The sequence below is a fragment of the Cetorhinus maximus genome, unplaced genomic scaffold (assembly GCF_964194155.1).
Source record: "Cetorhinus maximus unplaced genomic scaffold, sCetMax3.hap1.1 HAP1_SCAFFOLD_385, whole genome shotgun sequence".
NCBI classification, from domain to species: domain Eukaryota; kingdom Metazoa; phylum Chordata; class Chondrichthyes; order Lamniformes; family Cetorhinidae; genus Cetorhinus; species Cetorhinus maximus.
This window is the reverse complement of record NW_027596331.1, coordinates 357,687-369,650: the sequence shown is the minus strand read 5'-3', so window position 1 is coordinate 369,650 and position 11,964 is coordinate 357,687. Positions and strand designations below refer to the sequence as shown.

The 11,964-nt window shown below is 40.9% G+C and overlaps 3 non-coding genes across 3 annotated transcripts; all 3 read left to right on the top strand.

Moving 5' to 3' along the window:
* Positions 1-422: 422 nt before the first annotated feature.
* trnav-aac (transfer RNA valine (anticodon AAC)) lies at positions 423-495 on the top strand. The gene has a single exon. It is a non-coding gene; the product is annotated as a tRNA-Val (tRNA).
* Positions 496-3,631: 3,136 nt separating this feature from the next.
* Positions 3,632-3,704, top strand: trnav-cac (transfer RNA valine (anticodon CAC)). Its single transcript has one exon. It is a non-coding gene; the product is annotated as a tRNA-Val (tRNA).
* A 3,935-nt stretch (positions 3,705-7,639) lies between these two features.
* Positions 7,640-7,712, top strand: trnav-uac (transfer RNA valine (anticodon UAC)). Its single transcript has one exon. It is a non-coding gene; the product is annotated as a tRNA-Val (tRNA).
* Positions 7,713-11,964: the final 4,252 nt, after the last annotated feature.

Genomic DNA, 11,964 nt, shown 5'->3' with positions numbered 1-11,964 from the left:
AATTGCAAAATTACATCATGTTCATCTGGCGAAGTATATTAGGAACCCAAGTCCAAATCGTCAAGTGAACCTTGTGAATCAAGGGAAACCAGGCGTGAATTCTGCAGAAACGACTTTTTCAAAAGGGAATTCAGCAATTTAATGAAAGAGAGGAAAAAACTGGTTCACTAAGAGAGAGAAGCAAATTGTAATTAATTAGTGCGCTCGTTTAGTGTGCCTCGGATCGGATGATGGAAGGGCCCCTTATGCCTTTGCATGGATACATGGTGCTAGGCCATTTTATGATGACGTTGTAACATCAGTCTCGCTGCAGCGTTCCTGAGAATCGCAGCTGTATTTAATTTCTCTGCAGCACGAACCCAGATTGCTGCAGTGTTACAGCGCAGTTTAGCATTGCGGACAAGCTCCATAAATGTACGGCAGTTTCTGTAGTGTAGTGGTTATCACGTTCGCCTAACACGCGAAAGGTCCCCGGTTCGAAACCGGGCAGAAACATTATGAAAACTTACTCATTCAATAGTGAGAATAATTTGCACCGTTGAAGCTTACCTGAATCTCATATATTACAGGCATAATGCATTTGCTCTCACCGAGGTCATAAAATGCATGCAGCAAAATCAGCACGTCCTTCGATGCAGCTTAACACAGTTACTCACCATGTCAAAGGTGTCTCATTGTAACGTGTGCTCACAAAGACAGACAAAGAGTGTTCAGATCTATTCACCGCATCATTCTCAAGCCTGTTCCCTGTAAAGTTCTTTGATTTTGTTGCAATGCTGACTGTTGGACTGCCTCTCAAATCAGACCCATATCAGGTGCATTACCTGGTGTCTGGCATTCTTTTATTTGCCAGTCAAGTTTGCATTTCGATGTTGTTGTATATTTCAGAGAGTCTCAAGTCAACCGGGGGCATCAATGTCAAATATATTAATACTGAATGTTGAATAACATAAAAAATTGCTGAGAAATGTTTGTTGAATTTCGTCTTCTGATGAGAAGGCTGCTCCGAATGATTGAGCAGAAAACATTGTTGCCTGAGATATTTGCAGGACCGAGCCTTCTGCATTATGAAACTCAAAACAAACTGAAGCACTAGGTGGACACCAAGAGTTGTCTTCCTGTAACAAGCGACATGACCTCTCAGTCTAACGCTTGGACTCCTCCAAACATTCTGGTAGATCAGCACTATCCTGTTTCCTAAAAAAACATATATTCTGTAAAATTACATTCCCAGAACAAAATTATATTAAACCAACTGAAAGAAACGGCCTATTTCAGCATGTGATCCTGGCAGGGCTCTGTTTAATGGTAGCAATCATTTTTCTCCGTGAAATAACACCCTCGATTAACGAGTCATGGAGCAAATGTATTTAGATTGTGTAAATAACTCAGAAATAATCAGGCATTTGATCAGAAATAGAAGCACTTTCGTCAATTCGATATGAAATCAAGAGATAAGTAAATAATTTTCATATGCATAGCTATGTAAGGAACACAAGCCTAAACGCTCATGGCATTGGTTGAGGGAAACGTTGTTAATTCAGGCAAACTAGGCATGGAATCTGCAGAAACTCCATTTTCAAAAGGGAATGATGCAATTAATTGATATGCAAAAAAATAAGAAGTTCACTAATAGAGAGAAGGAAACTGGGGTTAATTCGTTGGCACTTTTAAAAAGCTGACTGAGACAGGATGATGGAAGGGCCATGGTATGGGTACATGGTGCTATGCCATTTTATGATGACATTGTGATATGAATCTGCCTGCAGCATTCCAAATTCTGGCAGCTGAATTGCATTTCTCCCATCCAAAGAGCCAGAGAGCTGCTGCGTGATAGCACAGTTTAACATTCCAGATAGGCTCACTGCAGTTATGTCTGGCCAATGTTTCTGTGGTGTACTGGTTATCACGTTCGCGTCACACGCGAAAAATCACCGGTTTGAAACCAATTAGAAACATTATCCAAGCTTGCCAATTTTGAGAGAGGAAAATTTGTGTATGTCAGGTTTGTTGTTGAATGTTACCTGAATCTCGCATGCTACAGGCATGGTGCTTTTGCTCTTACCTGGGCCTTAAAATGAATGCAGCAAAATCAGAAACGCTGAAATTTCATGACACACTGAGTAGAAATAGATGTTCGTTTTCTTGACTCGGCACGCATTTTAGCAGTTCGTCCGGTCAGCAACAGAATTTAGTGGGTTTTCGATGCAGATTTACGTAATTACTCACCGTCTCAAAGATGTCTCATGCTAAAGTGCGTGCACAAGGACAGGCGTTAGTGACGCTGCAATTGAACCAGAGGAAATGACAGAACTGGTACAGAATCACTCCTTTAAATAATCGGTCTTCAGAATAGGGTATCAGGAAAAACGACCGTGGGAGTCGTGGAAAACGAGGCGCAGTGCAGATCTGCTGGCTTCCCCCCTGTCTTCTACATGGTCGTGATTAAGGCGCCAGAAGGCATCTCACCTGGAGCAAAGAGGGATCAAATATAATGAACGCATCATTCTCAAAACTGCTCCCATTACATTTCTTTCATTTTGTTTAAAAGCTAATTGTGCTCAATTTCAAATGAGCACCACATGGTTTGCATTACCCGTTGACTGGCATTCTTTTGTCTATCAGGCATGTTTACAATTCGAGTTTGGTGCATCTTTCAGAGAGTCTCAATTCAAATGAAGGCATCAATAACAGATACAATAATAATATTAAATATAGAATAACGGAACAAATACGGAATGAGATTTGTTTAATTTCGGCTGCCAAGGATAAGACGGATGTTCCTCATGATTGAGCAGAAAGCATTGCGCCCAGAGTCATTTGCTGGACGGACACGTGTACATTTTGAAAGTCAGAGCAAGCAGAGGCACCAGGGAGAAACCAACAGTTGGTTCCTGCAACAAGTGAGTTGGACCCTCAGTCCAACCGTTGGAATCTACCAAACATTCTGGTAGCTCAGCAATGCCCTGTTTGTTACACAAATATTTACCCCCTGTAAGATTCCGGTCCAGGAACAAAATTATTTCAAACCAAATGAAGTAAACGAACAATTGAAGCACACGATCTTGGCAGGGCTCTGTTAAACTCTAGAACAAACATTTTCCTCTGTAACTTCGCACCCTCGACTGAAGGGCTGTGGAGCAAAATAATAAGATTGTAAAACTAGCAAGGTTGAAAAAATAACACTTTCGCAAATTTGATATGAGATCAATTGCATAATTGCATCATGTTCATCTGGCGAAGTATATTCGGAAACCACGTCCAAATCGTCATGTAAACCTTGTGAATTAAGGCAAACCAGGCATGGATTCTGCAGAAACGACTTTTTCAAAAGGGAATTCAGCAATTTAATGAAAGAGAGGAAAAAACTGGTTCATTAAGAGAGAGAAGCAAATTGTAATTAATTAGTGTGCTCGTTTAGTGTGCCTTGGATCGGATGATGGAAGGGCCTCTGATACCTTTGCATGGATACATGGTACTAGGCCATTTTATGATGACATTGTTACATCAGTCTCGCTGCAGCGTTCCTGGGAATAGCAGCTGTTTTTAATTTGTCTGCAGCAGAGACCCAGATTGCTGCAGTGTTACAGCGCAGTGTAGCATTGCGGACAGGCTCCGTAATACCACGGCAGTTTCTGTAGTGTAGTGGTTGTCACGTTCGCCTCACACGCGAAAGGTCCCCGGTTCGAAACCGAGCAGAAACATTATGAAAACTTACTCACTAAATAGTGAGGAGAGTTTGCACCTTTTAAGCGTACCTGAATCTCCTATATTGCAGGCACAATGCATTTGCTCTCACCGAGATCATAAAATGCATGCAGTAAAATCAGCACGTCTTTCGATGCAGCTTAACACAGTTACTCACCATGTCAAAGGTGTCTCATTGTAACGTGTGCTCACAAAGACAGACAAAGAGTGATCAGATCTCATTAACGCATCATTCTCAAGCCTGTTCCCTGTAAAGTTCTTTGATTTTGTTGCAATGCTGACTGTTGGACTGCTTCTCAAATCAGACCCATATCAGGTGCATTACCTGGTGTCTGGCATTCTTTTGCCAGTCAAGTTTGCAATTCGATGTTGTTGTATATTTCAGAGAGTCTCAAGTCAACCGAGGGCATCAATGTCAAATATATTAATACTGAATGTTGAATAACATAAAAAATTGCTGAGAAATGTTTGTTGAATTTCGTCTTCTGATGAGAAGGCTGTTCCGAATGAGTGAGCAGAAAGCATTGCTGCCTGAGATATTTGCAGGACCGAGCCTTCTGCATTATGAAACTCAACACAAACTGAGACACCAGGTGGAAACCAAGAGTTGTCTTCCTGTAACAAGCGACATGACCTCTCAGTCTAACCCTTGGACTCCTCCAAACATTCTGGTAGATCAGCACTATCCTGTTTCCTAAAGAAAGATATATTCTGTAAAATTACATTCCCAGAACAAAATGATATTAAACCAACTGAACGAAAAAGCCTATTTCAGCATGTGATCCTGGCAGGGCTCTGTTTAACGGTAGCAATCATTTTCCTCCATGATATAACACCCTCGATTAACGAGTCATGGAGCAAATGTAATTAGATTTTGTAAATAACTCAGAAATAATGAGATGTTTGATCAGAAAAATAAGCACTTTCGTCAATTCGATATGATATCAAGAGATAAGTAAATAATGTTCATATGCATAGCTATGTAAGGAACACAAGTCTAAACCCTCATGGCATTGGTTGAGGGAAACGTTGTTAATTCAGGCAAACTAGGCATGGAATCTGCAGAAACTCCTTGTTGAAATGCTGACTGTTGTGCTACATCTCAAATCAGACCCATATCAAATGCATTACCCGGTGACTTACATTCTTTTGTTTACCAGTCAAGTTTGCAGTTCGATGTTGTCTATTTCAGAGAGCCTCAAGTCAAACAAGGGCATCAATATCAAATACATTAATACTGAATGTTGAATAAGGTAAAAAATTGCTGAGAAAAGTTTGTTGAATTTCTTCTGCTGAGGAGGAGAAGTGTGTTCATAATGATTGAGCAGAAACCATTGCTGCCTAAGATATTTGCTGAACCGAGCCTTCTACATTTTGAAATTCAAACAAACAGACACCAGGTGGAAACCAAGAGTTGTCTTCCTGTAACAAGTGACATGTCCTCTCAGTCTAACCATTGGAATTCTCCAAACTTTGTGGTAGATCAGCACTATCCTGTTTCCTAAAGAAATATATATTCTGTAAAATTACATTCCCAGAACAAAATTATATTTAGACAACTGAACGAAACGACCTATTGCAGCATGTGATCCTGGCAGGGCTCTGTTTAACTGTAGCAATCATTTTCCTATGTGATATAACACCCTCGATTAACGAGTCATGGAGCAAATGTAATCAGATTGTGTAAATAACTCAGAAAAAATGAGATGTTTGATCAGAAAAATAAGCACTTTCATCAATTCGATATGAAAACAAGAGATAACTAAATAATGTTCATATGCATAGCTATGTAAGGAACACAAGTCTAAACCTTAATGCATTGGGTGAGGGAAACGTTGTTAATTCAGGCAAACTAGGCATGTAATCTGCAGAAACTCCTTTTTCAACAGGGAATGGTGCAATTCATTGATATGCAGAAAAATAACAAATTCACTAATAGAGAGAAGGAAACTGGGCTTAATTCGTTGGTTCTTTTAAAAAACTGACAGAGACAAGATGATGGAAGGGCCATTGTATGGATACATGGTGTTATGCCATTTTATGATGACATTGTTATCTGAGTCTGCCTGCAGCATTCCTAATTATAGCAGATAAATTCCATTTCTCCCATCCAAAGAGCCAAAGCGCTGCTGCATGACAGCACGGTTTATCATTCCAGATAGGCTCACTGCATTCATGTCTGGCCAATGTTTCTGTAGTGTAGTGGTTGTCACGTTTGCCTCACGTGTGAAAAATCACCGGTTTGAAACCGGGCTGAAACATTATCCAAGCTTGCCAATTTTGAGAGAGGAAAATTTGTGTATGTCAGGTTTGTTGTTGAATGTTACCTGAATCTCGCATGCTACAGGCATGGAGCTTTTGCTCTTTCCTGGGCCTTAAAATGAATGCAGCAAAATCAGAAACGCTGAAATTTCATGACACACTGAGTAGAAATAGATGTTCATTTTTTGACTGAGCACGCATTTTAGCAGTTCGTCTGGCAAGCAACAGAATTTAGTGGGTTTTCGATGCAGATTTACAACGTTACTCACCATCTCAAAGATGTCTCATGCTAAAGTGTGCGCATAAGGACAGGTGCAAGCGATGCTGCAATTGAACCAGAGGCAATGACAGAGCTGGGACAGAATCACTCCTTTAAATAATTGGTCTTCAGAATAGATTATCAGGAAAAATGACCGAGGGAGTCGTGGAAACCGAGGCGCAGTGCAGGTTTGCTCACTTCCCCACTGTCTTCTACATGGTCACGATTAAGGCGCCAGAAGGCTTCTCCACTGGAGCAAAGAGGGATCAAATATAATGAACACATCATTCTCAAAACTGCTCCCATTAAAATTCTTGCATTTTGTTTAAAAGCTAATTGTGCTCAATTTCAAATGAGCACCACATGGTTTGCATTACCTGTTGACTGGCATTCTTTTGTCTATCAGTCTTGTTTGCAATTCGAGTTTGGTGTATGTTTCAGAGAGTCTTAATTCAAATAAAGGCAGCAATAACAGATACAATATTAATATTAAATATAGAATAATGGAACAAATACGGGGAGTGAAGTTTGTTTAATTTTGTCTGCCAAGGATAAGACACATGTTTCTAATAATTGAGCAGAAAACATTCCACCTGGAGATATTTGCTGGATGGACACGTCTACATTTTGAAATTCAAAACAAGCTGAGGCACCAGGCTGAAACCAACAGTTGCTTCCCTGCAACAAGTGACATGGACCCTCAGTCCAACCATTGGAAACCTCTAAGCACCCTGGTAGCTCAGCACTGCCCTGTTTGTTACACAAATATTTATCCTCTGTTAGATTCCGGTCCAGGAACAACATTATTTCAAACCAAATGAAGTAAACGAACAACTGAAGCACGCGATCTTGGCAGGGCCCTGTTAAACTCTGGAACAAACATTTTCCTCTGTAGTATCGCACCCTCGATTGAAGGGCTGTGGAGAAAAAGTAATAAGATTGTAAAAATAGTCAGGTTGAAAAAATAACACTTTTGCAAATTCGATATGAGATCAATTGCATAATTACATCATGTTCATCTCGCAAAGTAAATTAGGAACCCAAGTCCAAATCGTCATGTGAACCTTGTGAATTTAGGCAAACTAGGCATGGATTCTGCAGAAACGACTTTTTCAAAAGAGAATTGAGTAATTTAATGAAAGGGAGAAGAAATGGATTATTAAGAGAGAGAAGCAAATTGTGATGAATTAGTTTTCTCGTTTAAAAAGGGGCCTGAGATCGGATATTGGAAGGGCCTCTTTTGCCATTGTTTGGAAAAATGGTGCTAGGCCATTTTATGATTACATTGTTACATCAGTCTCAATTCCTGAGAACATCAGCTGTATTCCATTTCTCCGCAATAGAGACCCAGATTGCTGCTGAGTTACAGCGCAGTTTAGCATTCCGGACAGGATCAGTGCAACCGCAGCAGTTTCTGTAGTGTAGTGGTTATCACGTTCGCCTTACACGCGAAAGGTCCCCGGTTCGAAACCAGGCAGAAACATTATGAAAACTTACTCATGAAATAGTGAGGATGATTTGCGTCTTGGAAGCTTACCTGAACTTCCTATGTTGCAGGCAATATTGCGTTTGCTCTCACCGAGGTCACAAAGTGAATGCAGCAAAATCAGCACCTGCTGAGATTCCATGACACACTTGAGCGGATAGATGTTCGTATTTTACTGCGCTCACATATTAGCAGCTCATTTAGTCAACAAGATAAATCAATGGGTCTTTCGATGCAGCTTAAGAAAGTTACTCACCATGTCAAAGGTTTCTCAGTGTCATGTGTGCTCATAAACACAGACAAAGAGGGATCAGATCTAATTAACGCATCATTCTCAAGCCTGTTCCCTGTAAAATTCTTTGATTTTGTTGAAATGCTGACTGTTGTGCTACATCTCAAATCAGACTCATATCAAATGCATTACGTGGTGACTTACATTCTTTTGGTTGCCAGTCAAGTTTGCAATTCGATGTTGTCTATTTCAGAGAGCCTCAAGTCAACCAAGGGCATCAATATCAAATACATTAATACTGAATGGTGAATAAGGTTAAGAAAATTGCTGAGAAAAGTTTGTTGAATTTCTTCTGCTGAGGAGAAGTGTGTTCATAATGATTGAGCAGAAAGCATTGCTACCTAAGACATTTGCTGGACCGAGCCTTCTGCATTTTGAAATTCAAACAAACTGAGGCACCAGGTGGAAACCAAGAGTTGTCTTCCTGTAACAAATGACATGACCTCTCAGTCTAACCATTGGAATCCTCCAAACATTCTGGTAGACCATCACTTTTTCCTAAACAAATATGTATTCTGTAAGATTACCTTCCCAGAACAAATGCATTTTAAACCAAATAAACGAAACAAACTATGCCAGCCTTTGATCTTGGCAGGGCTCTGTTGAACTGTAACAATGATTTCCCACTGTGATATAACACCCTCGATTAGCGGTTTGTGGAGAAAATGTAATTAGATTGTATAAATCAACACAGAAATAATGAGATGTTTGATCAGAAAAATAAGCACTTTTGTCAATTCGATATGAAATCAACAGAAAAAGTAAATGGTGTTCATATGCATAGCTATGTAAGAAGCACTAGTCTAAATCTTCACGGCATTGGGTGAGGGAAACAGTGTTAATTAAGGTAAACTAGGCATGGAATCTGCAGAATCTCCTTTTTCAAAAGGGAATTGTGCAATTAATTGATATTCAGAATAATAACAGGTTTACTAAAAGAGGGAAGGAAACTGAGATTAATTCGTTTGCTCTTAAAAAAGCTGATCGAGAGAGGATTATGGAAAGGCCCCGTATGCCATTGAATAGATACATGGTGCTTTGCGGTTTTATGATTACATTGTTATATGAATCTTTCTGCAGCATCCCTGATAATACCAGCTGAATTCCATTTCACCGAAACAGAGACCCAGAGTGCTGCTGCATGACAGCATGGCTTAACATTCCGGATAGGCCCTGGTCAGTCGGACAGCTCACCCTTCATTCTCCCCTGATTCCGTTTCCTAAAGAGTTTGTAAATATTCACAGAACTGGAGACTGGGTTTCCTGCTTTGGTTCCTCCTCCATTTTTCCACCTGCCAACGAACAACATTTTCCAAAATCTCGTCACAATGTTCCGCCTTGCACCATGTTCAGGGGTGAACACATTCAGTTTTGTAGAGAGACTATAAAGGCCGGGATCGTTTTCTTTAGAGCAAAGCAGGTTAAACTGAGTTTTCATGGTGTTGTTTAAAATTATTGGGCTGAGGAAGGGATCGGCGGCGGGCGGTTTGATAGAGCAGTTAAGGAGAAACTGTTTCCACTCTCGAGGGTCAGTCACCAGAGGACTGGAGTTTCTGATAATTAAAGACAGGCTTGCATTTATATAGCACCTTTCCCGACCAGCGGATGTCTCAAATCGCTTTCCAGTCAATGAAGGACAGTGTGAAGTGTCGTCATTGTGGCAATGTCGGAAACACGGCTGCCAATCACCGCTCAGCAAACTCCCACAAACATTAACGTCATAATGAGCGGAGAATGTGTCTTTGTGACGTTGATTGAGGGATAAACATTGACCAGGAAGCGGGGAGAAATCCCCTGCACTTCTTTCAAATAGGCTCATGGCATCTTTTACATTCTGGCGCCTACATCCCGTTCATGTCTCTTTTTTCCGTACTGAATATGAAAGGAGGGATGTCACCAGACCTGCACCGATTCGTGGCTTCCTCGGTTCCCTGGTAGTTTTTCCTCTTCCTCTATTCTGAAGACCGATACAAAGTGATCCTGTGGCATATCTGCCATTTCCTCGGTTTCAATTACAGTATCGCTTGTCTTGCTAGTCTTTAGGAGCACTCATTGCTATTAGCCATCTTTGAGACGGGGAGTAAGTATGTAAACAAAGTGCTAATAGGTCTACCGAATGACAGTTGAAAATGGTTCATAAACTTTACTGTTTCGTGTGTGATGAAATGTGCTTGTTTTTCGTTTGTGGGATGTTTTTCAGCGCATCTGGAAGAGCAATTGCCACGTGGCCGTACGATACTGTATTTAATATTTAACAACACAAGTGAATTATCGAACTTCTCTTCACATTTACATGTACAAGTTTTGATAATGTTTCTGTCCAATTTCAAACCGGGGTCTTTTTGTGTGTTTGGCGAACGTGATAAGCACCACGGTACAGAATCACTGCGCTGCCGAAACCCAATGGACCTGTCCGCAATATTAACCTGCGCGGTCATGCAGCAGCACTTTGGGTCTTTGTTTTGAAGAAATGGAATTCAGCTGCTACAATCAGTAATTCTGGAATCAGACTGATTTAGCAATGTCATCTTCAAATGACACAGCGCATTAGGAGACAATTCGGCCCATCGTGTCTATGTCAGTTTTTTACAAAGAGCTTTCCAATTCGCCCTAATTTCCTTCTCTTCTTCCATAACCCTGATTTTTCTCCCTTTTCAGTTCCCTTTTGAAAACTCTGAGTGAAGAGAAACAATATTGAAAGAGGTGCAGGAGTTTCTGCAGTGCCCATGCGCACTGTGTGATCATTAACAAAGTTTCCCAGACCCAAAGACATTAAGAGTTGGACTTTAGATTCCGATATAATTTTTGAACCAAAAATGCAGCTGATTTCATACCGAACTTTCCAAAGAGATTGATTCAGATCAAGCATGTCCTCGTTTTTCTCAGTCGCTCTATACAATCTAATTTCCCTTGCTGTACAAACTGTTACAGAGACTGTTTTAGAAAAGAGGGAAAGGTTTGCTGCAGCGATACAAAGCTCTGGTTAGATCACACCTGGAGGACTGTGGATAGTTCTGGGAACGGCACCTTATAAAGGATCAGTATTTGCCTTGAAAGTTTCAGAGGAGCCGCATTGATTCTGTTGGTGGGTTTGGAAATTGAAAGTTGTACATCCGCAGCTTGTGGCACAATTTCCCCTCACTGTTCACTTCATGTTCATGTCGAACACACTCGATGCTGTTATTGGCTGAACAAGTCTTCTGTGTTATAACTAAACAGGCTGTTATTCAGCGCACCCTCTCCTGCCGCCCGAGTTTGGCCCTCATCAGGGAATGTTGTTTTCTTGTTGCTGTGTGAACTGTCACAATGAACTGATCCCGGAGTCCCTTTCCCCCGGGATCTATAAAACCCGTCACTTCTCTTCCTTCATTCTCACTCGTTCATTCCAAGTTTGAGTCGGTTCTCCTTTCGGGTTCTTCAACAAATCCATTTGGACGGACAAGTGGCAGCTGAAATTTAATGTCCGGAAGTGTGAAGTGATTCATTTTCGTCAGAGAGGAGAGGAAACAGAAAATTAAGGTTACAATTTTAAAGGGGTTCTATGTTGCACAGCGAGTGGTTCGGATCTGGAATATATCAATTCGGTTCAGTTCCACGAGGGGGTGGACGCATTTTACCATCGCAAACTTCATTCACATTAGTTGTGTAGCTTCATATTAAAAAGGTTCAAGGAGGAAAAGCACGTTGGGAAGATGCAAGAGGAGATTGTTTCTTTCTGTATGTTTTTACATTGGATGCCGTTCAGTTACTGAGCGTTACAAAGTGGACGGCGATTGAAATTTCCAGTCAAGGCAATGACAATTTTAGACGTCGCAGTGGCCAAGCGGTCTAAGGCGCTGGATTTAAGTTTCAGTCTGTATGGAGGCGTGGCTTGAAATCCTATCGCTGCCAGAGTTTCAGACTGTCCGTATTTTCAATCAATTTTGCCATACCCTTCAGTCATTGAGTTCGAGAGGG